Source organism: Lipotes vexillifer, unplaced genomic scaffold, assembly GCF_000442215.2.
Source record: "Lipotes vexillifer unplaced genomic scaffold, Lipotes_vexillifer_v1.1 scaffold1114, whole genome shotgun sequence".
NCBI lineage: Eukaryota > Metazoa > Chordata > Mammalia > Artiodactyla > Lipotidae > Lipotes > Lipotes vexillifer.
In genome coordinates this window covers 1538193-1563287 of record NW_006779031.1, presented here as the reverse complement: position 1 = coordinate 1563287, position 25095 = coordinate 1538193, and the positions used below count along the sequence as shown (strand labels likewise).

General features: G+C 44.8%; 1 protein-coding gene across 2 annotated transcripts in view; it reads right to left on the bottom strand.

Annotated features, from left to right (window-relative positions):
• The window catches only part of FGF13 (fibroblast growth factor 13), a 520464-nt gene extending 519912 nt beyond the window's left edge, over positions 1–552 (bottom strand). The window contains exon 1 of one of the 2 annotated variants that reach the window (XM_007452075.1): positions 423–552. The gene's annotated coding sequence lies outside the window, so the exon portion shown is untranslated. The remainder of the gene's footprint in view (positions 1–422) is intronic. The other variant, XM_007452077.1, reaches the window with a different exon arrangement.
• Between the last annotated feature and the right edge of the window lie 24543 nt (positions 553–25095).

Here is a 25095-nt window from a genome sequence, read left to right as displayed (position 1 = left end):
GGCTCGGCCGCCGGCCTCCTGGAGCTCCGCGCCGCCGGCGCGGGCCGCGAGGGGAGTTGCCTGGGTGGGCTGCCTGCGCGCCGGCGGGCCGCTTCCCCCGCCTCTCCCCATCCGCTGCGGGCCGCCAACTCCATCAAAATAAAACCCCGAGGAAGGTTAAAAAAAAAAAAGAAAACAAAGACGAAAATATTCACTTAAAAAATGACGAGCCTCCCCGAAAGGGAAATGTTTGAACATGTGATGAGCAACGTGTGAGCCTGTTACACCGCAGAGCCGCGCAGCTCCTCGCCCGCCCGCGGAGAATCGAGAGGGGAGGGTCACCTCTTTCTTTCTATTGAACCAATTTTCAGGTTCCTATAATTTTGCCAAAGGGGGGTCCCGAGCTGCTGGCGGGCGGAGGAGCGGGACGCGACGGCCCTTACCTGCTCTCTCCGTCTCCCTACACCCACACCCTCTAGGAGCTCGCCCGCTCCCTCGCTTACGCTCTCCTTCCAAAGAACTCTCGGGTCCCGGAGAGCCGCGATTCGGCACGGCGACGCATTCTATATAAACGACAAGGTGTGGGCACGCGGGGGGCGGGGCCGGCACAAAGCCGCCGGCGGGCTGTAGTAAAAGGAGAGCTCGACAGGGGCGCGCCGACGTCAGCCGCCGGGTGGCAGAACCCAGGCGAGCCCAGAGGAGTGCGGGCGAGCGTGTCAGCCTGGCGCCCCCCGGCCCCTCCGGGGCAGGCAGGGCCCGCGGACGCCGCCGGAGCGGACTCGCACTGTCGGCCGCCGAGATCCAAGCCCGGCGCCCCCTGTTCCCCCTCCCCGCTCCCGTTACCCCCTCTGATCCCGGCGCCCGCCTTCCACGCAGCGCTGCCTGGGCCCGCGCTGGTCGCCACCTACACTTTGGGGACTCCGCTGTTGGCAAGTGCCTGCACCGAGCGGTGGAATCTCAGTCCGGGAGTCGGTGACTCCTCGCCTCCGGCCAGCTGCCCAAGTTGAGACAGCCGGACTCTCCGTGAGAAGGGCGCGCTGGGATCTGGGTGTCAGTAGGGCAGAGAGTGAAACTGACCGCGGCGGCTGCCACCTCCCACCCCACCCCCACCCCCGCACGCAGGCCCCTCCTCCTAGGGCTGGTCGCTCTGGCTGGCAAACTAGGCGCAGAGTGCCCACCACCCGGGATGGCCAACCCCAGACAAACGGAGTAAGGTGGGACTGGGGGCGAGTGCTGGAGAGGGATTAAGGGATCGACACGTCGCCTGGGGCACGCTAGTGACAAAACAGGGAACGTCCCTGAAGATTTGAACTAAAAGGAAAACTGCTCAGAAATCGTACAAGAGAGGGGCGGATGGGGAAGAAGAGAGAGCCTGGGAAAGGGGAGGGGGGACAGAGTGGCCCTGGGACATCCTGGGAAACCCTTTCCGCGATGGCCCTTTCTCGGCGCGCGGATACCCGGAAGCCCGGCGCTCTGTTTAGGGACTGGGGTCGCCGCTGTCAGGACTTGGTCCTCAGGGCGGTCCATTAATCAGACCATAGGCTCCAGCCTGGCGGTGGAGACGCGGCAGCGACTCCCATGAAGAAAATCCGTTTCCCCTTGTCCCACCCAACTCCACCCGCTCCTTAATTCGGTTTCGTTAATGGCATTAAACCAGGCGAAGAAATTATATAGATGGATTAGTCCTACTGAATCCCAGGCGGTGACTCAATCACAAGAGCCTGCTGTGGCTTTCAAGACCAGGAGAGTGGGCTGCCCCTGCCTCCAGCCCGGGTCTAAAGGTTGGCAACCCTCTAAATTCAATTTGCAGCCTCTGTCCCTGGTCTGGGAGGAACTCCAGGCCTATTTTTCTTGTAAATAATATCTAATAATCTGGAGGTTGATGACACAATGTGATTATCCAACCCAAGTTTAGATCATTAGTATCAGTACTCTGGGAAAGAAAGAATTTCTCTTCAAATGACCGGAATTCAAAAGGGGTGGAAACTTGGGTGGGTTTAGAGGAAAGATGAAGGGGAAAAGGGTAAAGAGTCCTCAGTTTACACCCAATAATAATCAGTTACTATGGGTTTAGCACCTACCCTGTGCCAAACAGTGTGCTAAATGCTTTACATCATTATCTTATTTCATCTTCACAGCAGTCCTAGGAAGTGTTATTTACATTTTACAAATGAGGAAACTGAGGCTCAGAGAGATTAAGTAACTTGCCCAGAGGTCACACAGCTCGTAGTGGTGGAGCCTGGATAAAAAACTAGGAGAGCCAGGATAGGAAACCAGGTGGGTCTGTCTTTTCCGTGCTCTTCTATTAGACCACATGGTCTCTCAACACTCCTATCAGCCTGTTAAAAAGAGGGGGGAAGCACATTTTCACCGAACCTATCTGCCAATCTTGAACCCCTCAGTCTTTTTAGACTCCCTTAACTCAGCACATTCACACACACACACACACACACACACACACACACACACACACACACACACTCCTCTCTTCTGTACACATAACATTTGCTTTGTCTACATAACTCCAGTAAGCAACAAGACCCTCTTTTGGGAAAAGGGTCAGTCTCTGTCTTGGGGGTTATTAAGCATGGTGTCCATCCTGAGTATCTCAGCTTTCCTGACACACTAAGATTTCCAGGGAAGTTTTCTGCACAGAGAAGACTCCCTCATCCCGCAAGCCCTATCACCTCTGGCACCTCCGGCACAGTTAACTTCCAGCTGGAAGCCAGATATCAACCCTGTTCCTTGAAGGACAATAACAGTTAACGTACGACTAAACCTAGGTTAGTTAATATGATTGAGGTGAGTTGAAGAGATGTCTGCTTGGGAGTGTTAGTGGAGTCTGCCTGTCCATGAACGCAAAAAGATAAAGTGTGTTTCTTCACCATAAACCACTCTGCCAAAGAAATCATCAGAAGATAAAGAAACTAGACATTTCATGCAAGAACAATACAGTGATATGTGTTCATATGGGGGCAAATCAATGACGTCATAAAGGCATTCATGCCAGAGACCAAGAATCATGAATATTCAAGGGCCAGGACAAGCAATCTCCTCTAAACAAAGCTTCTGAAGACCCTGCTGGGGGGTGGGGGGTCATGGGCAGCCTCTTTCATGAAAGGCATGGAGGCCTTCCCTTTATCCAAGCCCTGTGAGAATATGAACAAAATGTCGTTGGTACTGGCTCAAAAAAGGCACGCTCCAGTGTGTTCAGCCCCTGAGCTCCTTGGTAATTTCAGATGATCAGCCACAGGAAGATCTGACCTCTGAGTGAGGGTATTCAGAGGGTGGTCTTTTCCCCACCACCAAATGGACTCAGTCTGGAAGCATCTCAATGAAGCCCAGGCTTAGACTGTAGCACTTCTCTGCCCCTCCCAGGTCCTTCTGCCCCATCCCACTGGGGTGGAAGCTCCTTCACTTTCACTCTAGCAATTGGTGCTATCTGATCCCTTCACTCCTCCCTGCCTTGTCACTATGGTAAAATGGTCCCTTCTGTCCTGTCTCTGCCCCTCCTATGAGAGAGAACTCCATTCATCTGACACAACAGGAGGCACAGGGATTACCCTGTATAGTCAGGTAACTCAGTCCTGGAATTAAGGCAATATTCTAAAACAAAAGGCTGCAGGGCCACGCCCCTAAAGAGGGCCTGGTTGTTTTCCGGAGGGAGGAGCTGAGCTTGAGTCTTTGGTAGGAAAGTAGGAAAGCTACTGAGAGTCTCATCCTCTTGGCCCTATCGTCTCCCTGGTGTCTGTTTCATGCCAGTCCCCAAATGTCCCAAGACACCAGTCTCTGGATTCCAGGTTTGCTCATCCTCCAGCAGCTCTGAGCAATGCTTCTGGGCAAGATGCCACTCGGTTCCATTGTCTGCGTGGGAGGGTAAGGGTAGGGTGAGTGGGGTCGTGGAGGACAGACACACTTAGGGCTTTTTCCTGTCAGGTTTGAACTGGCTGACTGTAGAGCCATTGTCATCAGAAACCACCAAATTAGACGTTTCAGTGACAAGACTGCTTCTCACTGGACCAAATGTGTTTTTCATTTGTGAAAGCACTTCACAGCAGAAAGCTGGTTCAGAAGGAGGCAGCCTGGCAAAAGCTACACTTCCAGCCAGGATACTTGAGATAAAGAAAGGCCCAAGGGGCCAAGATCTGGGAGTTGGAAGTCCCTTTAATTTTTAAGTTCACATCTCAGCACTTTGAATTTTGAGATCCAAATGCTAGAGCTCTGAAAGGACTCATTTCTGATGCAAACCCTACAGTGTTTATCTATGTCATGACTTAAGATTGCTTTCTAGCAGGATCATAGGTGAGTTGGTGGACTTCTGTGACGCAAGAGTTGGGTAAAATATAATAAGACCCTACTGTATAGCGGAACTCTACAAGACACCAGTCTCTGGATTCCAGGTTTGCTCATCCTCCAGCAGCTCTGAGCAATGCTTCTGGGCAAGATGCCACTCGGTTCCATTGTCTGCGTGGGAGGGTAAGGGTAGGGTGAGTGGGGTCGTGGAGGACAGACACACTTAGGGCTTTTTCCTGTCAGGTTTGAACTGGCTGACTGTAGAGCCATTGTCATCAGAAACCACCAAATTAGACGTTTCAGTGACAAGACTGCTTCTCACTGGACCAAATGTGTTTTTCATTTGTGAAAGCACTTCACAGCAGAAAGCTGGTTCAGAAGGAGGCAGCCTGGCAAAAGCTACACTTCCAGCCAGGATACTTGAGATAAAGAAAGGCCCAAGGGGCCAAGATCTGGGAGTTGGAAGTCCCTTTAATTTTTAAGTTCACATCTCAGCACTTTGAATTTTGAGATCCAAATGCTAGAGCTCTGAAAGGACTCATTTCTGATGCAAACCCTACAGTGTTTATCTATGTCATGACTTAAGATTGCTTTCTAGCAGGATCATAGGTGAGTTGGTGGACTTCTGTGACGCAAGAGTTGGGTAAAATATAATAAGACCCTACTGTATAGCATAGGGAACTCTACTCAATACTCTGTAATGGCCTATATGGGAAAAGAATCTAAAAAAAAGCATGGAAATATGTATGTGTATAACTGATTCACTTTATTGTACACCTGAAACTAACACAACATTGTAAATCAACTACACTCCAACCAACTTTTTTTTTTAAAAAGAGTTGGGTAAAATAATCTCCAAAGATGGTGACTGTGGCATGACCATTGCGAGGTGGGCACTGACTCCTCCCCTTGATTCTGGGTGGCTTGTAATCGCTTCACTGGTGGAAGTGATGCTCTATTCGTTTTAGGCTAGGTTAGAAAAGGCCATGCAGCTTCTGCCTGGCCCTCTTAGGACGTTTGCTCTGCGGAAAGCCAGCCGGCATGATGTCAGCTTACCCTCAGACCACCATGGTGGAGACGTGACATCTAGGCTCTTCGGCTGACAGTGCTAGCTGAGCTCCCAGACGACAGCCAGCATTGATTGCCAGTCAAGCAACAGACCCATCTTGGACATCTGGCCCAGTCAAACCATCAAATGACTGCAGCTCCAGGTGACATCTGACCTCAACCTTGTGAAAGACCCCCTCAGTGGAGAACTACTCAGTGGCACCCTTCTCAAACTCCTGACCCATAATATTAGGAGCAAAATTAAGTGGATGCTTTTAGGTGCTACATTTTAGGGTAATAAGTTATGCAGAAATCGTAACTGGAATGAATAGTGACCAACAATTTCTCCTAATCCTGTATGCATATGCCACTCCACCCTCTAGAGGTAATGTCCTCTTAAATCCAGGCTGGCCTTGTGGCTTCTTCTTACCAAAAGAATGTGGCCGAAGTGATGCTGTGCCAGTTCCCGGCCAAACTTTAGGAGACTTGGCAGCTCCACTTTCTTTCTGGGGGAAGCCAACCACCGCATAAGAAGACAGACACCTTGACACCCATGTTGCGAGGAAGCCCAGGCAGGCTATGCGGGGAGACCACGTGAAGAGCCGAGAAACCCAGCTCACGGCAGGAACGAGGGTCCAGAACATGACCACAGTCAAGCCATCCAGCCAGCGCCCATCCATTCAGCTGCAACGCTCCAGAATTCATGGAGTAGAAAAGAGCCAACTTTGCTGCGCCCTGTCCAAATTCCTGACCCACAGAACTGTGAGTAGAACTGAGAGCAGGGCAAAGTTGTAAGACAGAGAGATGTCCACGATTTATCTGAAAACAGCTTAACACTAAGATCTTTCCAATCTACACCAAACATATACGTGATTCTTCTGCCTCCCTTGAACTTGAACATTTAGACCATTGTAATGCAATGTTGGCATGCCTGTCAGGAATGAACATCTTTAAATGTTCTGTCACTTTCTTCTCTAGTGAAGGAGGAAACAATGAGCTAGCACTTGTTCAAGGATTCTCCCAAACAAGGAACATCACTAGGCAGCATCAGCTCCCCACCCAGAGTCCCTATCAGTCCACAGCCTTCAGAATCTCCCGTGTCAAGAGGAAGGGGCCATCAAAGGTGGCCTTTTCCTCACGGCATGTTCCTGGTGCTCTCTACATCTGAAACAGAGGACCTAGCCATCGTCTCTCCCAGTAAATAACACCCAAAAGACTTTGGCCAAGGTGGGCCAAAGAAGATTTTCAGACGCTGCTCTTCCCTCCATTCTACTGGATACTCTGCAATGCTAACAGAAAACATGTCAGGCAGAAAAAGATTATGTCTTACAAAATTCTTGGCTCTAGCGGTGAATTGTTAGCACACTCCCATTTGCCCTTATCTTGAATCCTCAATGAGACTGTAAACTCCAAGGTGACAAGGACTGGGTTAAACTCTCCTAAGACGAACTGCCCCCATGCCCACTCCACGGTTTACACAGTGCCTGGCACATCAAAGGCGCAGGAAATAGTCTCATCCTTGTAACAGCATTTATTTAATCTACTGGCTTTCCTGCTCCGCACTAAATCATTATCCAGATTATGCCATTTTATACTCACAGCAACCCTCTGAATTAGTGACTATTATTAGCTCCATTTTCCAGAGGAGAAAAGAAGCTCAGAGAGGTGAAACAACTTCCCCAGGATTGTAGTAAACGGACACACCCAGGAATGAGACTCAGGTAGGACCTCCTGTTTCCAAAGACCCTGCTCTTCCTACTCTGCGACACTGCATATTTTGTAAATGTTAGAAGATAATTAGTGGCTCTAAAATTTCTCTCTATTTAAAAATAAAGCCAAGCAGGGACTTCCCTGGCGGCCCAGTGGTTAAGACTCCACACTTCCAATGCAGGGGGCACAGGTTCAATCCCTGGTCGGGGAACTAAGATCCCACATGCCACAGGGCGCGGGCAAAAAAAAAAATTAAAAAAATAAAAATAAAGCCAAGCATTAGAGCGAGAACAGAGATCTCAGGGCTGACTGGGCTTTCATTCGTTTTCTGTCCGTACCCCGCCCCCCACATGGTAGACAGGGAGGTGTGCCAGCGGGATTCCCCTTCCAGGAAGGGCTTCCTATCCAGCTGTCAGGGGCCTGTCAGGGGGCAGCCTCTAGAGGTCAGCTCCTTCAGGGTCTGCCTCAGCTGCAGAACCCTGACCTCACCGGAGGTCATGTCCTTTCTGGGGCGGCCCACATCCCAGTGAACGAGGTCTGGCCATCTGCGCTCATTGCAGGCTTTCTGGCAGACGGCACTCCCGCCACAACTCCGCACCTGATGGGCCGAGGCTTTGATGCGCCTGCATCGCAGTTCAACTTCTCCCTCTGCCCGATCCCACCTCCTCCCTCTTCCTTTTACAGGTGTTGATCCCTAATGAGCATCTTCCAGCACAAACTCCATCTGCTTTCAGAGACCCCAGCCTGTGACTCCTCTCTCTTTCTCTCCAACACTGTCTGACGGCCCAGGCTTTTGGTAAAGAGAGATTCTGAGAAACTTCCTCTTCTTCTGGTGACTTAAGTGACCATCACTGTGTTGCTATTGCCTTTTGCCTCCAAGTTGCTTGGAACCCTCTTTGGAGCGTCAGGGTTTGGCGCTTGGATTTATACCTGCCCACAGAGCCCGGATACCCAGCTGCTACTGTCTGTAACAGTTACATTTTAGGAAGAGAGGAATAACTTGCAGATGGTCAAGAAATTCCAAGCTGGGTTTCTAATGATGTGATGAGACACTTGTACCTGCACTCTCCTTACCTAGAAACTGTAACCCAGTTGGTGTGATTTTACCTGGCACAGAATGGATTTGCACCTGGCACATAGCTGGGGTGACGGTAACCGTCACACTGTTGTTGGTAGAGCTGTAGCTGCCAGTCTGCGGCCGTGTTCTTCTCTAAGGGACTCGCCATACTCGGTTTCCCACTCCTGCAATTCTTTATTCTCCTCTGTCCCACTTCTGCCAGTGCAGCCTCCAGTGGTATTTTCCTCTCCATGTTCTCATCCCCTCTCCCACTACCGGGCTCTAGCATGACTGTTCCCTATTACTTTTTTCTCCATATTTATTCACTCTGTTACATCACAAAGCCTCCCTTTTCCCTATATCACCCAGCCTGAAAGGTCAGGATTTACTGTGGTCTGCTTCTGGAGAGAGTATCTCAGATCAGTGATAGGAGATCTGCCTCCCTGCCACTCAGCCAGCAAAAGAGGAGCCCCTCTGAGGGTCCCCACTTACTACGGAATGAATGAAGCAACAGCATCATTTTTCTTCCCCATAGGCAAGCACGAGAAGCACTGTCAAGGCAGCAAGACTAATGACCCAAAACAGGAGAGGCAATTAATAGAAGGCACTTTACATAAATTGTCATTTCATACTTCTAACTGTCCTAAAAATTAGATATTGTCACCCTTCATTTACAAATAATGGAAAGGGCTGAGAAAGAGCAATTTACCTGCCTGGGTAGGGGACAGCAGTAGAGGGATTTGAACATAGGTCTTTCCGTTGCAAAAACCTAAGCAGTTTGCACTGCCAGATGCTGACATAGTCAAGAAGGCTCACCTACCAGTCTTGGCACTGGGCCACAGGATTCTTGGAAGAACCCATGACCAGTGAGTGAGTGATGCTGTGGCTTTGGTGTTAGTGGAGAGGACGTCTCTGAGAGTCACGTCAAAGCATGCGCTCAAGAGAGCTACACACTGGGGCCAAAGGCAGAAGTCTCTCCAGAGGCCACTCCGCCACAGCCACAGTCCTACCCTGCGCCTCTTTGGTCTTCCTGCTGGGGTACTGAGCTCGACTGTCTGTGGTCAGCTCAGGTACCACTGCCACTCGTGACCAAGGCCAGGAACCAGGTTACCCAAAAGGCCCTTCGTTGTGTGGTTCCAGCTTAGACTTTGCCACTGAGAGAAACAGACCTGGAAGGAGGGAATGAAGCAGAAGTCACTGTTCTCGCGACGCTGCGACATTCAGACGGTGTGATGTCACACATCTCTCTATGAGCTTCCACTTCCGGGTCACCTTTTTCATCGAGACCTGGTGACTTCTCAGAATTCCAGTGAGTTCTGGCTTCCTCACCCCCTCCAATGCTTCAAGTTGGAGTCATTATGTAACAGGGAAGAGCTAAATCGGACTCCCATGTTGGATCTGTTTCTTTGACTTTAACCTTTGCTTTTCGTTGCTCTTGTTATTATAATCACACATAACGGCCTGCCTCAGGGAACCCTGCCCCTCTGCCTGAATGTTGAACTAAAGTGCCTCTGTTCAGCTCACAGGGAGAGGATCTGACCCTGCCCACCTGTGGATGGCTGAAATTAACACACCCCCTCACAGAGGCTGGTCATTCCAGGAGATGTTTTGCAAGACTGATGGCCCTTTTTACTTTACTTCCTCACCACCTCTCCCTCTCTATTTTGCCGTTTTACTTACTTTACTTCCCTCTCTGAATCTATAAAAGAAACTGGCATCCAGACCCTGATAAGATGGTTATTTTGAGACATTAGTCTGCCATCTCCTCCGTCTGCCGGCTTTCCGAATAAAGTCGTCTTCCGTGCCTCAACACCTCGTCTCCGATTTATTGGCCTGTCGTGCGGTGAGCAGAGCATGCTTGGACTCAGTAACAATTAGAGACACTGGATCCTCTGGCATAAACCTTCCGGACCTTCACTTTCCTAGCTACTCCCACTTTTTATAAATATATACATAGATATGGTTAGACAGATAGACAGATCTCTTCTTACTGCAATATTTCAGTAGTTCTATTTTCACGACTGCGCCCAAACTGATATAGGTTCCACCCTGAGCCTCATCACCAGCCCTGTGTTATTAAAGAGCGACTCCCTGGAAGTAATGTAACTAAGGTCCAGTCATCTAAAAGCCTTTCTTCTTTCTCTTTAGAAACCACAGAAGATTCTGGGAAGATGGTGACCTAAGCATGGGTTGTTTCCATTCTCAACTCCAGGCTGCCTGCCTCTCCTCAGCCAAAAAGCTACTGAGGTCTGTGGAGAAGACTCGGATGTGAGCGAAGCCCTAGGCATTGTGGGAGTCTCAGCAGAAAGAAGTGCTGTCGCGCCTTCTCCCTTGAGAGCTGAGCAAAGATGGGGATGCAGCACCAGAAAGGCCCGGCCCAAGGAGACCAGGAGATTGGGAAACAGTATCAGACCTGTATTGCCCGTCTCCTAGGCCTCCTACTGGCCAAGAAAGAGTGAAGTAAAGGAGCAGAGAGGCACTCTGCGAGGAGACCTAGGAAGAGGGCGGCTTCCTTCAGGTACTTAGTTTCCCACCACTTGAGGGCCTCCTAGCCTCTGCGGAGCTCTCAGAGACCCCTTCCACCATGAGCTGACTGCTATGGGCCAACAACAAAATCCTTTATAACCATCTCTGTGCATCCAGCACCCAGTGGAAAGTTGATGAAGCAATGTATGTCTAAAGAAATAAACTGACTGGGGGATAACAAATGCCAACTCGAACAACCACAACAGCTATAACAACAAAATAGGAAATAGAGTCACAGATGTAGAGAACAAACTTACCGTTACCAAGCGGGGAAGAGGGAGTAGGGTGAGTTGGGAGATTGGGATTGACATATATACACTACTATGTATAAAATAGATAACTAATGAGAACCTACTGTATAGCACAGGGAACTCTACTCAGTGCTCTGTGGTGACCTAAATGGGAAGGAAATCTGAAAAAGAGGGGATATATGTATACGTATAACTGACTCACTTTGCTGCACAGCAGAAACGAAAACAGCACTGTAAAGCAACTATACTCCAATAAAAATTAATTTTTTAAAAAAAGGCGCTTACACAGAGATTCAAGTGCAGCCTAAAAAGAGGCTTTCTGGAACTACAGAATGTGATTCCCCAACTATACAGTTCAGTAGATGAATTGAAGAAAAGGATGATCACTGCTGAGACCCAAAATAGTGACCTGGAAGAGAAAGTCTCTGGAAGAATCGCAGAGCACAAAGTCGAAAATACTAAGACAGGGAATCATGAAGGAAAATGTAAGAGACTTGTAGGTCCTGAAGAATAAGAAGTCTTCTAGAAGAAGAGGGAAGAGACAGAGGAAAGGCAGTAATATTTTTAAAAGATAATAGAAAAGAGATTTGCTGAGCATAACAGCTATAAGATTTAAGTAATTTAAAAGATGCAAAGAATAACTGTTTGGAAATTAAGAAATATACCCCTAGAACACCACTGGATCAAAAGTGAAATTACAAACTATCTAGAAAGCAATTTAAAAGAACACTTTATTCTAAAACCTACTTGAGGCTTCCCTGGTGACACAGTGGTTAAGAATCCGCCTGCCAATGCAGGGGACATGGGTTCAAGCCCCGGTCCGGGAAGATCCCACATGCCGTGGAACAACTAAGCCTGTGCTCCACAACTACAGAGCCTGTGCTCTAGAGCCCGTGCACCACAACTACTGAGCCCGCGTGCGTAGAGCCCATGCTCTGCAACAAGAGAAGCCACCGCAATGAGAAGCCCACGCACCGCAACGAAGAGTAGCCCCCGCTTGCCACAACTAGAGAAAGCCCGCGCGCAGCAACGAAGACCCAATGCAGCCAAAAATAAATAAAATAAATAATAATAAAAAATAAAAATAAAACCTACTTGGCACAGTAAATGGCCTTTCTCAGGAAAAAACTATATTCTTAAATGTCTTCAGTATTAATGAACAAAGATAAAAGAACTTAGTATTCGTCTTAAGATATGTGGAAAAGAACCAGAAATTAAACTAAAAAGAACTAGGAAAAGGCTTTAACAACAAACAAGATGGAATTAATGAGATAGTCAAAACTTGTTCTTTGAAAAGATATATAAAACAGATAACCTTCTTGCAAGTCTCATTAAGGAAAAAGGGAGAATAAATATTGACAACACTGGAAATGGAAAAGTATACATAAAAGATTTAAGTAATTATAAAATGACATTAAACTCTACCACAGCAAATCTGAAACTGTAGACAAAAGGGATGATTTTTCAGAAACCAAAATTAACCCAACAAGAAGTGCTGAATAGGTCAATTATCAAAAAAGAGATTGAAAAAGTGAATAAAAATATGTACCACTGAAAAAGTCACCATAACAGAGTGGTTCAGCTGTTTTAATTCAACTTTTTTTAAAAACAAGTAATTTTAATATTATTTAAACTACTTCAGGCCATAAAATAGAAGGAAAGCTCTTTAACTATTTTTCGTCCCCAGCTTTATTGAGATATAATTGACACATAACATTGTGTAAGCTTTTTTGTTTGTTTGTTTTTGTTTTTGTTTTTTTTGGCCATTTGGCTCGTGGGATCTTAGTTCCCTGACCAGGGATTGAACCCGGGCCCTCAGCAGTGAAAGCACTGAGTCCTAACCACTGGACTGCCAGGGAACTCCCCAACATTATGTAAGTTTAAGATGTACAATGTTATGATTTGATACACATATATTCTGAAATGTTTACCCAAATAAGGCTAGTTAACCCAGCTGTCATCTCACATAAGTACTATTTTATTGTTGTTGCTGTTGTTATAGTAAGAACATTAAAGCTCTAGTCTCACAGAAACTTTAAAATATTCAGTACCTTATTGTTAACAATAGTCTGCACATGCTATATATTAGATCCCTGGAACCTCTTCATCTTATAACTGAAAGTTTGTACTCTTTGACCAACAGCTAACCATTTCCATCAACCCTCAGCCCCTGGCAACCACCATTCTTCTGTTTCTATGAGTTCAGTGTTTTTAGATTCCATATACAAGTGAGATCACATAGTATTTGTCTTTCTCTACCTTACTTATTTCACTTAGCGTAATGCCATCAAGGTTCTTCCATGTTGTCACAAATGGCAGGATTTACTTCTTTTTCATGGCCGAATAATATTCCATTATGTATATATATCACATCTTCTTTATCCATTCCTCCATCAATGAACACCTGGGTTGTTTCCATGTCTTGCCTATTGTGAATAATGCTGCAATGAATATGGGGGTGCAGATATCACTTCAAGACAGTAATTTCATCTCCTTCAGATATATACCCAGAAGTCAAATTGCTGGATCATATGGTAGTTCTATTTTTAATTTTTTGAGGAGCTTCCATACTGCTTTCTACAGTGGCTATACCAATTTACATTTCTGTTAACAGTGCACCAGAGTTCCCTTTTCTCTACCTCCTCATCAGCATTGGTTATCTCTTGTCCTTTTGATGATAGCCATTCACACAAATGTGAGGTGATATCTCATTTTGGTTTTGATTTGCATTTCCCTGATGATTAGTGACACTGAGTACCTTCTCATGTACCTGTCGGCCATTTGTATGTCTTCTTTGAAAAAATGTCCATTCGGGTGCTTTGCCTATTTTTTAACTGAATTGTTTGGGTGTTTTTGCTATTGAGTTGTGAGGTTTTTTTTTTTTATATAGATTTTGTATATTAATCGCTTATCAGATATATGGTTTGGAAATACTTTCTTCCATCCTGTAGGTTGCCTTTTCATTTTCTTGATTGTTTCTTTTTCTGTGCAGAAGCTTTTTGGTTTAATGTGGTTCCACTTGTTAATTTTTGCTTTTGTTGCCTATGTTTTTGGTGTCATATCCAAACAATCACTGTCATGACCAAGGTCTAGGAGCTTTTTCGAATTCTACAGTTTCAGATCTTACAATTAAGTCCTTAATCCACTGCAAGTTAATATTTGCGAGTGGTGTAAGATAGAAGTCCAATTTCATTCTTTTGTATATGGGTATCCAGTTTTCCCAACAGCATTTATTGAAGAGACCATCCATTCTCCACTGAGTGTTCTTGTCTCTCTAGTGGACTCTTGATTCCGTTTCATTGATCTATGTGTCTGGTTTTAGCTCAATACCTTAACGTTTTGATTACTATAGCTTTGTAATATAGTTTGAAATCAGGACGAGTGAGGCCTCCATCTTTCTTCTTTCTCAAGACTGCTTTACCTATTCAGGGTCTTTTGTGGTTCCACATGAATTTCAGGACTGTTTTTTCTATTTCTGTGAAAAGTGCCATGCCATTGGAGTTTTGATAGGGATAGCAATGAATCTATAGAGGGCTTTGGGTAGTATGGACGTCTTAGTCATATTAACTCCTCTGATCCATGAACATAGGATATCTTTCTATTTGTGTCTTCTTCAGTTTCTTTCATCAGTGTCTTTTAGCTTTTGGTATATAGATTTTTTGGTTAAATTTATTACTAAGTATTTTATTGTTTTTGATGCACGGTAGTGGAGACCAGTGTTGGGAGCAAGGCTGGAGGTGTACAAATGCACAGATGCTGGGTCTAGCTGCAGGTGAGCCTAGTGGTGCCAGTGACAGGAGACAGGGCCAGATCCAGGCCCACAAGCAACTGCAGAGGCCCTGGCTATCAGTGTGCACTTCCACAGCTATAGGATGTTGCCACAGATGCACACATGCCAATGAAGGCTGGTGATGGGTGTCAGGCCTGCAGTGTGCAAGTGCACAGCTGGAGGGTCTAGCCCTGAGAGCACACACAGTGGTGTGGGTCAGCTGTGGGGGCTCTAGGTTTGCGCCTTGCACTCCTGCAGCCACAGAGGCCTGGGCTGGCTGCCTGTGCAAATTCAGGGCTCGGGTGGGAGCAGGGTGAAGGGAGTGGGGAGGGACTCGGATGGCTAATGTCAGTAGAGGCCGATAGCTGTGGGGCAAAAGCCTAGTGAAATCTGTAGGGGGTTTATGGCGGGTGTGTTGGCCACTGGCTTCTTCGGTGGAGAAAGCCGGGGTCATCTACAGAGCAGGTCAATGGGAACCCCCTTAATTCTTTCTTAGGAAGCCAATCTAAATTTGATATTCAAATCTACAAAGGAGGCAACCAAAAAGAAATCCATAAACACTCACTTTTAAAATGTAGATGCTGGGGACTTCCCTGGTGGTCCAGTGGTAGAGAATCTGCCTTCCAGTACAGGGGATGCGAGTTCGATCCCTGTTTGGGGAAGATCCCACATGCTGCGAGGCAACTAAGCCTGCGAGCCACAGTTATTGAGCTCGCATGCCACAAACTACAGAGCCCACGTGCTCTGGAGCCTGCGCGCCACAACTAGAGAGACACCTAAGCAGACCACACACCATAACAAAAAGATCCTGCATGCCTCAACAAAGATCCTGTGTGCCGCAACTAAGACCTGACGCAGCCAAAAGAAAAAGAAAGAAAGGAAAATAGATAAATACTTTAAAAAATGTAGATGCTGAAATTCTGAATACAACATTAGCAAATACAATCCAACAATCTTTCAACAAAGTAAAATTATAGCTACATAGGACCATAATTCTTCACCCTTCCTTGTGTCCAAGAATTTTTACATGTGATTTTGGAGTTCCTGCCATCAACGTGGTATACATTTCCCTGCCCCTTAACTTTGGGATCAGCCAAATGCCTTTGGGTGAATAAAATGAAGTAGACGGGTACCACTCCCCAGGTTAGGCCTCAAGAGGCCTTGTGCATTGCCGCCTCCCTTCTTGTGCTTCTGCCTGCTTGCCCCACAAGGAGGATAAGAGTCACCTGGGGCAAAGCTGCTCCCACCACCACAACCTGAAGCAAAGCAGCCCCATCAGACCAACAGACTTACAGCAATAAGCAGAGCCACTCAGCTGAGCCCAGACTAGACCAACCAGACCCCAACTAACCTGAAGAAAACATGAGCAGTAAGAAATGATTGTTGGTTTTGAAGCCACTGCAATTTTGGCTGGTTTGTTTCACAGGAATTACTGACATATAGGATTACATTTGAAAAATGCAAAGGAGGTTCAGTATCAGCAAATCTATCAACATAATTCATTATTATCAGCAAATAAAAGAGGAAAACTGTATGAATAATGATATCAAGAAAGGCTTAAAAGTCAACTGATAAAATTCAGCTGCTCTCCTAACACATTTCTAAGTTAAATAGGATTAGAAGGAAATTTCTTAAAATAATACAGATTGTTTACCAAAAATGGATGCCAAATATTATCCCAAATGGCAAAATACTGACCTACTTGAATAAAATTCAGAAGTAGACAAGAATGCCTCTTACCCCCATTATTATTCAACCTTGCCTTGGAGGTTCTAGCTTATAAAAAAGGCAGAATAAAAAGAGAGAAAGAACTAACAAATATCAGAAAAGGCATCTATTTCTTCGTCTGCTAGTGGTATATTTGTACAGCTACTCAAACAAAACACTCTAATAAAATCTGTGAGACTTATTGAGAGAATTTGGTATGGTAGAGCATACAAGGTTACTATACAAAACAAATAGTGTTTCTCTGTTCAAGCAATCAACACCAAGAAATGAAAATGGGAAAAATCATGTTCATAATAATGAAAAAAACCTATATAACACAAGAAGTATCAGGCCAGTATGAAGAATTACAATAGCTTACTGAAGGACATAAAATCTGGAAAAAGGGAATGAATTAAAGAATCATAAGACTTTATATCACAAAATGTCAATTCTCCCAAAACCAATACCCTTTTTAAAATCCCAAGTTAAATTCCCAACATAATTCTTCAAGGAAAAAAGAGGGAATTTATTTTTACAGATGGTCCCCCATTTATGATGCCTCGACTTATGAGTTTTCGACTTTACAGTGGTGCAAAACCAATATATACTTGGTAGACAGAGAAAGACAAATATCATATGATATCACATATAGGCGGAGTCTAAAAAAAATTATACAAATGAACTTATTTACATAACAGAAAGAGACTCACAGACTTAGAGAACAAACTTATAGTTACCAGAGGGGAGGGGTGGGGTGGAGGGATAGATTGGGAGTTTGGGATTGACATGTACACACTGCTTATTTAAAATAAAATGTCTTTCCATGAAAAAAAATAGTGATTTTGCTTATGAATTTTGATAATATGAATATGTTGTATATCTGTGAACCTTTATATTAAATAAGTGTTTGCCTTTATATATAGATAGATATAGATATAGATATAGATATAGATATAGATATAGATATAAAGAAACCATACTTCGAATTTTGATCTTTTCCTGGGCTAGTGATATGCGGTCAGATACTCTCTCGTGATGCTGGGCAGTGGCAGCCATAGCAGCTCCCCGTCAGCCACGCGATCACCCGATACCCTTACAATCATTCTGTACCCAGACAACCATTCTGTTTTCCATTTTCAGGACAGTATTCAATAAATTACATGAGATATTCAACACTTTATTTTAAAATATGCTTTGTGTTAGAGGATTATGCCCAACTGCAGGCTAATGTAATTGCTCTGAGCACGTTTAAGGTAGGCTAGGCTATGTTGCTCTGTAGGTTAGGTGTATTGAATGCATTTTTGACTTAGGATATTTTCAACTTATGATGGATTTTTGAAGATGTAACCTCATAATAAGATCAGGAAGATCTGTATACATAATCTTAATACTTAGATGGAAGAATAAAAACCTTAGAATAGCCATGAAAAATAAGAATAATGAGAGAGAAATATCTTAACCAGATATCAGATATACCCTAACGTCACCATAATCGAGTCAAAACATGGTAGTGGCATGGGAATAAAAGGCAGTTAGATCAGAGGAATGAAATAGAGAATGCAGAATTAAGTCCCATATATAAGCAGTTAATACACGGCAAAAGTATTATTTCACTTTAGTGGGAAAAAGATGGATTGTTAATGAACAGTAAGGATGCAACTGGCTATTAGTTCGGAAGAGTAAAAAATTGGACCTCTGTTTTATGCCCAAAATCAGTAGTTTCCGGGTAAAGACATATTTTAATATAAAAGCAGTAGAAGTCCTGCAAGAAAATCTAGGAAAATACACACGCGACCTAGGAGTGGGAAACCCTCTTAACCAATCTTTAGAACCCAGAAGTTATAAAAGAAATTTAACTATATACATTGTTTCAAAATTTTGCCACAAGGCCCAATAATTAAAATCAATAAAACAAGAAATTGGAAACAGAGCTGCCCACAGGGAGTAGATGTGGGGCTTATAGCAATAATATAGGAGGAGGTCTTAGAAATTGACAAGGAAAAACAACCCATTCAAAAAATAGAGAAAGGATATGAAGAGCCACTAAGAAGCAAATCCAAATGGTCAAACATTTTTTCAAAAGATACTCAGACTCATGAATAGCCAGAGAAACTCAAGTTAAAATAACAATGAGACGACCTTTTTCATAGGACTGTTAAAACTTAAAAAGAGCAGAAAGATCAACTGTTGGTGGGATTGCAGGAAAAGGTGCACACCCATACATTACTGGTGGAACTGTGCCTTTGTTACATGCTTTTTAGAAAGCAATATGGCAACATTTAATGAAATTTCAAACAACATGTATACACTCTTCAACTTAGCTATTTCATTCCTGGGAATCTGTCCCAGAGTAAGAAAAAAAGTGCAGGTAAGGGTATATATACAAAGGTGTTTATTGCAATGTTGCTTTTTAGTGAAAAAAAAAAAAAAAAAAAAAAAAAAAGTGGAAGCAAAGTGAATGTCCACTAAAAGTCGAATGGATAGAGAAATTGTTCTCCATCACAAAATTCTGTGCAACCATTAAAAAGAATGAAACCAATCAACCGCACTTGACTTGTAGGTTTTGTTGAATGAGAATAATAGTAATGATGCTAACAGCAAACACTCACATATAGCGCTATTTTAAGTGCTTTATGTATTTTAACTCAATGAATCCTCATAATAAACCTATGAGATAAGTACTATCATCATCCTCATTTCCCAAATGAGGAAACTGAAGCCCAGAGAACCTAAAGTCACACAGCTAGTAAATGGTAAGAAGAATAAGATCCAGAAATGTTTAAGTAATATGGCATAATTTTTGTAAAATAAAACAAAAAAGATATACTCATGTGTCTATGTGTACATATGCGTGTTTTATATAATTATATGAGAACAGAAATATGGAAGGATACATACGAGGCTAGCAATGCAAGTTATACATTTTTACATAATTATATATTATTTTTACATAATTATATATTATATATGTGTTTAAGTAAATTACAAATAATTAAAGAGCCACAGCATTTCAATAATGGACAATTCTAGAGGAACTGCAGTTGCTACACCAGGTGAGGTACAGAAGGGAAGTCTGCCCCAAGTGAAGCCCCTGCAGATCTCCATCACCCAAGGTCTCCTGCCCCACCTCTGCATCCCTTGGCACTATGCTCATCCCTCCCTTATGGCAGAATTACTGTATTTAGAAATGCCAGGTGCTTTCCCATCCTACCTAAGCCAAGAGACTTCCTGGAATCCAGTCATCATTGTGCTCTGAGATTTCCCAACCACAGAAGGCTTCTCAGATCCCTTTCTGGTGCATAAATCTCAGATTTGGGGCATAGAGACAGAGAGGATCTGCCTCACATTCACCTTTCTTAGGGAAAATAAAGCTTTATCTTGGGACAGCTTCTATCCTCGCTTCATCTACTGCAAGGTGGTTTAAACTTTACGATTCCACTGACACTGCACACCCAGGCCTAAGGTGTTTACACAGATAAATGGACAGAGATCCCTCCTCCCAAGGAGCTTGCGTTCTTGAGGAAGGATATATCTTTTATATTAAGCACTCAGTGGATGTTTGTTGAGTGAGAGAAATGATGATGCACAGGAATAATTCAAATGAAAGGTAAAGAGTGAAGTATTAAATTACGATCTATAAACAAAATGCTTTGGGAGTGGAGAAGCATGAACACTTTGAGAAATGGTTTCATAAAGACATGACATTTGAGCTAGATGTAGTGTTTCTGAAAGCGTGGCAGCATCAGACCCTCTGAGGCACAGGAGAACTCCAGACCTGCTGAATCAGAATCTCCGAAGTGAGTCTCAGGAGTTGGTATTTTAAAGAAGCCCTCGGAGTCCTTCTTATGCACGCTGAAGTCTAGACGTTAAGTTGTGTGTTACGGTCCAAACTGCAGTCTATCTTGGCGACTGTTCCATGGTAGCTTGAGAAGGCGTATTCTGCTGTTGTTAGACGAAGTAGACTATAGATATCACTTATATCCAGTTGACTGATGGGTATTGTTCAGTTCAACTCTGTTCTTACTGACTGTCTGCCTGTTGGATCTATCTTTTTCTGAAAGGGGGATGTTGCAGTTTTCAACTATGATAGCAGATTTATCTATTTCTCTTGGCAGTTCTATTAGTTTTTGCCTCACACAGTTTGATGCTCTGTTGTTCTCCTTCTAGTAGCTGCTAGGCTGCTGGTTTTCAAGGCTGCCACTGATTTGGGGAGAGGAGGATGTACATAGGGAAAGTTAAAACACTACAAAGTCCTCTATTCTTATCAAGGTCCAGCTATTTTTCTTAAATAAAATGCTTCATGGATTTTTGAAGCCTTTGGTTAATTTCCAGAAAAAGTTATAAAAAAGCTTGTTTTGACAAATTTCCCAGTGTCTTCCCTGCTTTCACAGATGAATGTATTTTTGGACACCCTTACTCCTCCATTCTGTTAAGTGCTTCTCTCTTTCTATTGCTTTTTGGTTCTCGACGCATACTGTTTCTGTGATAGACCATGAGAAATGGGGCAGACTTGGGTGTGCAGAAAGGTAAGGAAGGACACAGCAGTCAAAGGCATTAGTAAAGTGCCCAGGCATGGAAGCAAAATGGAAAGATGAGGAATGAGATTGGGAAGGTGGGTTAGGGCTAGAACATGGAGGGCCTGGGGAATGCCAAATGAAGTATGAACTTTTTCCCGAAGGCAACAGAGAATCATGAAGAGATGTGGGACAGAGAAACAAACGAGCAAAAACAGGAGGACCTTGACTTTCACAATGCCTCCCAAATCTGACCATGCATCAGAATTATCAGGATGGCTTGCTAAAAGTCCAGGTTCTGGGGCTCCATTCCCAGACCTTTGAATCCGAAGTTCCAGGGATGTGGCCCAGAAACTATATTTTTAAACAATCTTTCCAGGTGATTCCTGGGAAGCCAGCCTGGCATTGGTTCATGAAATGGAGTACGGGAAGCATTGCTTTACTGAAGAATGCATTCCTGAAAAGTTGTTTGTTCACGGAGTTTTTCTCCTGCCCGGAGTCATTTGTTCAAAGTACTAGACAAGTGTGCTATTTAGAGGCAACATCCAGCAAATCGCCTTCTCTAGAGTGTTTCAATAAAACGAATACCCAGTTTGAATGCAAAACCCCTGACAACTTTCAATAAAATGTGACAACACGTTTGGGTGGTAAGACCAGCGCCTGGTATTAATGGTGCCATATGGTCACACAAATGCAACATGGGGAAAATAATTCCAAACAGTGTAGCTTCATCTAGCTTTGCAACAACATGAATGAACCTTAAAGTATTATCAGAAAGGAGAAAGAACTAGTAGGATGTGGTGTCTATAGAACCACGGCTTCAAAATGGCAATAGCCACCATGTGTATCCATTTTGAGGTCACAGGGAAAGCTGAGGCAACACTCTAGGTACAGGCAGGGGTCATCACTCAACCCAACTCATGCTCCTATAGGGAGGATTAGACAAGATGACTTCCAACATTTTTCCTCTAGGTTTAAGTTTTTTTGTTTTGTTGTTTTGGCCTATGTGGCTTGTGGGATTCTAGTTCCCCGACCAGGGACTGACCCCGGGCCCTCGGCAGTGAGAGCACGGAGTCCTAACCACTGGGCCGCCAGGGAATTCCCTAGGTTTAAGATTTTAAGTTTATGGTATTTAGACACTCACCTACCCCAAAGATGCGTGAAAGGAAAAAAAAAGTAGGGATATAATGTTCAAGTATCAGTCAGTAATCCATCCTTCTACAAAATGCACACAGATGATTCTGAGTCTAAAGATTTGTTTCCTCCAGCCATGTAATATTTTAAGATTGTAGTTTTCATTTAAAGTAAGCATATCTCTTACTAAAGTGTCTCTTCGTTTTCATGAAAACACCTTGGTTTGGCAAGCTGGAATGCTGGCATAGTACTTTGCATAGCGAATGCTCAAAAGTTAACCTTAAAAGCAAGAAATTGTTAGCGTTTAACTCTTCCCGCAGCCAAGGCAGCTTCTTTTTCTCTCAGAGGGCTCCTAACCTCTCCCCCAGAACTTTCCAGCTCCCCTTCAATTCCAACTCCTTCCCCAAGGCCCATTGCTATAAACGGACTAGAAATCAGAGATGAGTCCTGACAGGGGTATAGCAGGGAGGAAAGGGAATCCAAGCAAATCTTTTGTGCACCTGGGGTGGATTCCCTCTGTCACAGGGCCTGCCTGAACTACAGGAATCTCTGCTCTAGGCAGCTCTGTGTCACTCTGTCACTGTACAGCAGAAAAGGCAAACACAGATAACCAGTGCCCTGAGCCAAGTTCAAACTCTCAGCGTTAGTAACAGGAGAGGAAGGACAAGGCACCTAAAAACAAGGCAGCCCAAGTGGAGATGTCAAGAAAGGGTTAAATTTAACATCTGAGGTGCTTTCCTGCTGGCTAATATCTTCGCGTTGGGGCAGGAGGGTGCCAGGAAAGGAAAGAACTGACAAACATTACAGTGTGCTGGAAGCCTGGACTCAGACTTTCATTCCTAAGCTATGTCCTGCCCTGACATTTGCCTCCCTGACCCAGGCTGAGGAAACCTGGGCTGGGGTTACCCGAGAGGATCACGGTTCCAGTAGCATTTCCCCCAAGGAGTTTGGTTTCACCTACCTTAGAAGTGGAGATGCAGTGGGCCCGGTGGTGAGGAACAAGCGATATTCCACCATGGACCAAGCTCTTAAAGGGACCTGTTGTTATCAGTGCCGACGGTCACGCGCTCCGGGGGTGAGGAAGCTTCTCGGTCACATCACCACCATGCGTGTCTGAGATTTGCAAGAGTCTGCATCTGAGCCAAAGCGCCCCCAGCTCCCAAAGCCCCTCGTGGTTTCAAGGGCTCCAGGCAGGACAAGCAAATAGTCCAAAGTGATGGCAGGGGTCAGTGGACCCCGTGCGGTGCATATCAGACTGTTCTGAGGAGTGGTAAGTCACAGGGTCTATACTGCAGCTATTTTTAGTGAAACCAAATTCCTTCCCCAAGTTCTCTTGCCTCCAACTTGTTCTAAGTGTAGGAGACCAGCTGTGGTCAGATCATCTTACTGGACCAAGGCTCTGTCAAGGTGAAGGAAACAAACCAGGGAGGTGGAGCTAAGAGCTGGCGACTGCTGGTGCTTTGGTTCCTCACCATCTCAGGCATCTCCAGAGGAGGAGCCTCTGGAGAGGAACGTGTTACCACCCAGGGGAGTGGGCATCCCCCTCCAACCTGGCAGAAACCTGAGAGGTAGATGACATCAGAGGGAAAAACTGAGAAGTTGGCAGTCCTTCCCTTCTCCTTCCCAGCTCCTACGGACTCTCTCCCCCTCTCCCATGCGCGCACACACATGCACTCGCGCTCCCAAGGGCGTGCCAGGCCCTACAGGCCAAGCCCGGATCTTGGCCTGGAGTTGCTAGAAGGGTCTAGAAAAGAATATCATCATCCAGGAGGCAGGCCGGGGGTGAAAGTACGAGGACTGGCGTCTAGTCACTTTGCAGCTGTCATTCATTGTTCTCACAGGTAGTTTTAATGGGGAAGATAATTCATGGCGAACATTTATTTTGGATCCAAATCTTGGCCAGAGATGTTAATTCAGAAGAAGACAGCTCTCTGGGACTTCCCTGGTGGCGCAGTGGTTAAGAATCCGCCTGCCAATGCAGGGGACACGGGTTCGAGCCCTGGTCCGGGAAGATCCCACATGCCACGTAGCAACTAAGCCCGTGCGCCACAACTACTGAGCCTGTGTGCTCTAGAGCCCGTGCTCCACTAGAGAAGCCACCGCGATGAGAAGCCCACGTACCGCAACAAAGAGCAGCCCCTGCTCGCTGCAACTAGAGAAAAGCCCGTGCGCAGCGACGAAGACCCAACACAGCCAAAAAGAAATAAATTTCTAAAAAATTAAAGAAAAAGAAGACTGCTCTCTGGGATCCTGAGAGCACTAACTGCCTTTCCCAGGTTCATCTAGGTGAGTGCTTTACAAACTGTGGGCCACGACCCACTTATACAGTAGTGAAAGCTATTTAGCGGGCTGTGATCAGCATTTAAGAATGAAAAGAAATAAAATAAATAGAGTAGAAAAGAATAGAATTTAATAGAATAGAATAGATTGCACACAGTAAGGGGGAGTACTGTTCTGTGAAACTTTTGTCCCTCCTATGGACATGTGTACTCAATCCCTTCATAAAATGTGTCTCTTACTGCTGGTCATCATAAAATTTGTTTGAAAAACACTGAGCTACACGTTTTGGTAGAAAAGAGCATGAAGGTAAGCCCTCGGGCAACCCCAATTTCATAAATATTACTACTGATACTACTATAACCACTGTTTTGGGGGTGCTTACTATGTGTCAGGCACTATTCTATTTCATGTTCATCATCTTATCTAATCTTTATCACAACCTTCTGAGGTAAAATTATCCAGTTCTCCAGAAGCAGCAGCAAGGCTCAGTATCAAGTTCAAGCAGCAAGTAAGGGGAAGCACCAGGGTATAAACCTAGGTCTATCTGTCTCCAAAGTTTGCGTTCTTAACCACTCTAGACCCCTCCCCTCTTTAATTGGTCAATGTATAGTTAAATCCACTAGTTAAACACATATGAAAAGCCTGGCTGTGCTGGTGGCTTTATATAAAATAAGACGAGATATTTAGAAAAATAATTTCAGATTCCCAAAAGCTTCTAGTAAACTCTTATTAGAAAAGAGGGCTTCATTTTGAATTAGAATTAGTTGCCTATTAGAACCCCACACCTCATCCCCAGCCTCAAGACCCTCTAAGGGGCATCTGAAAAAT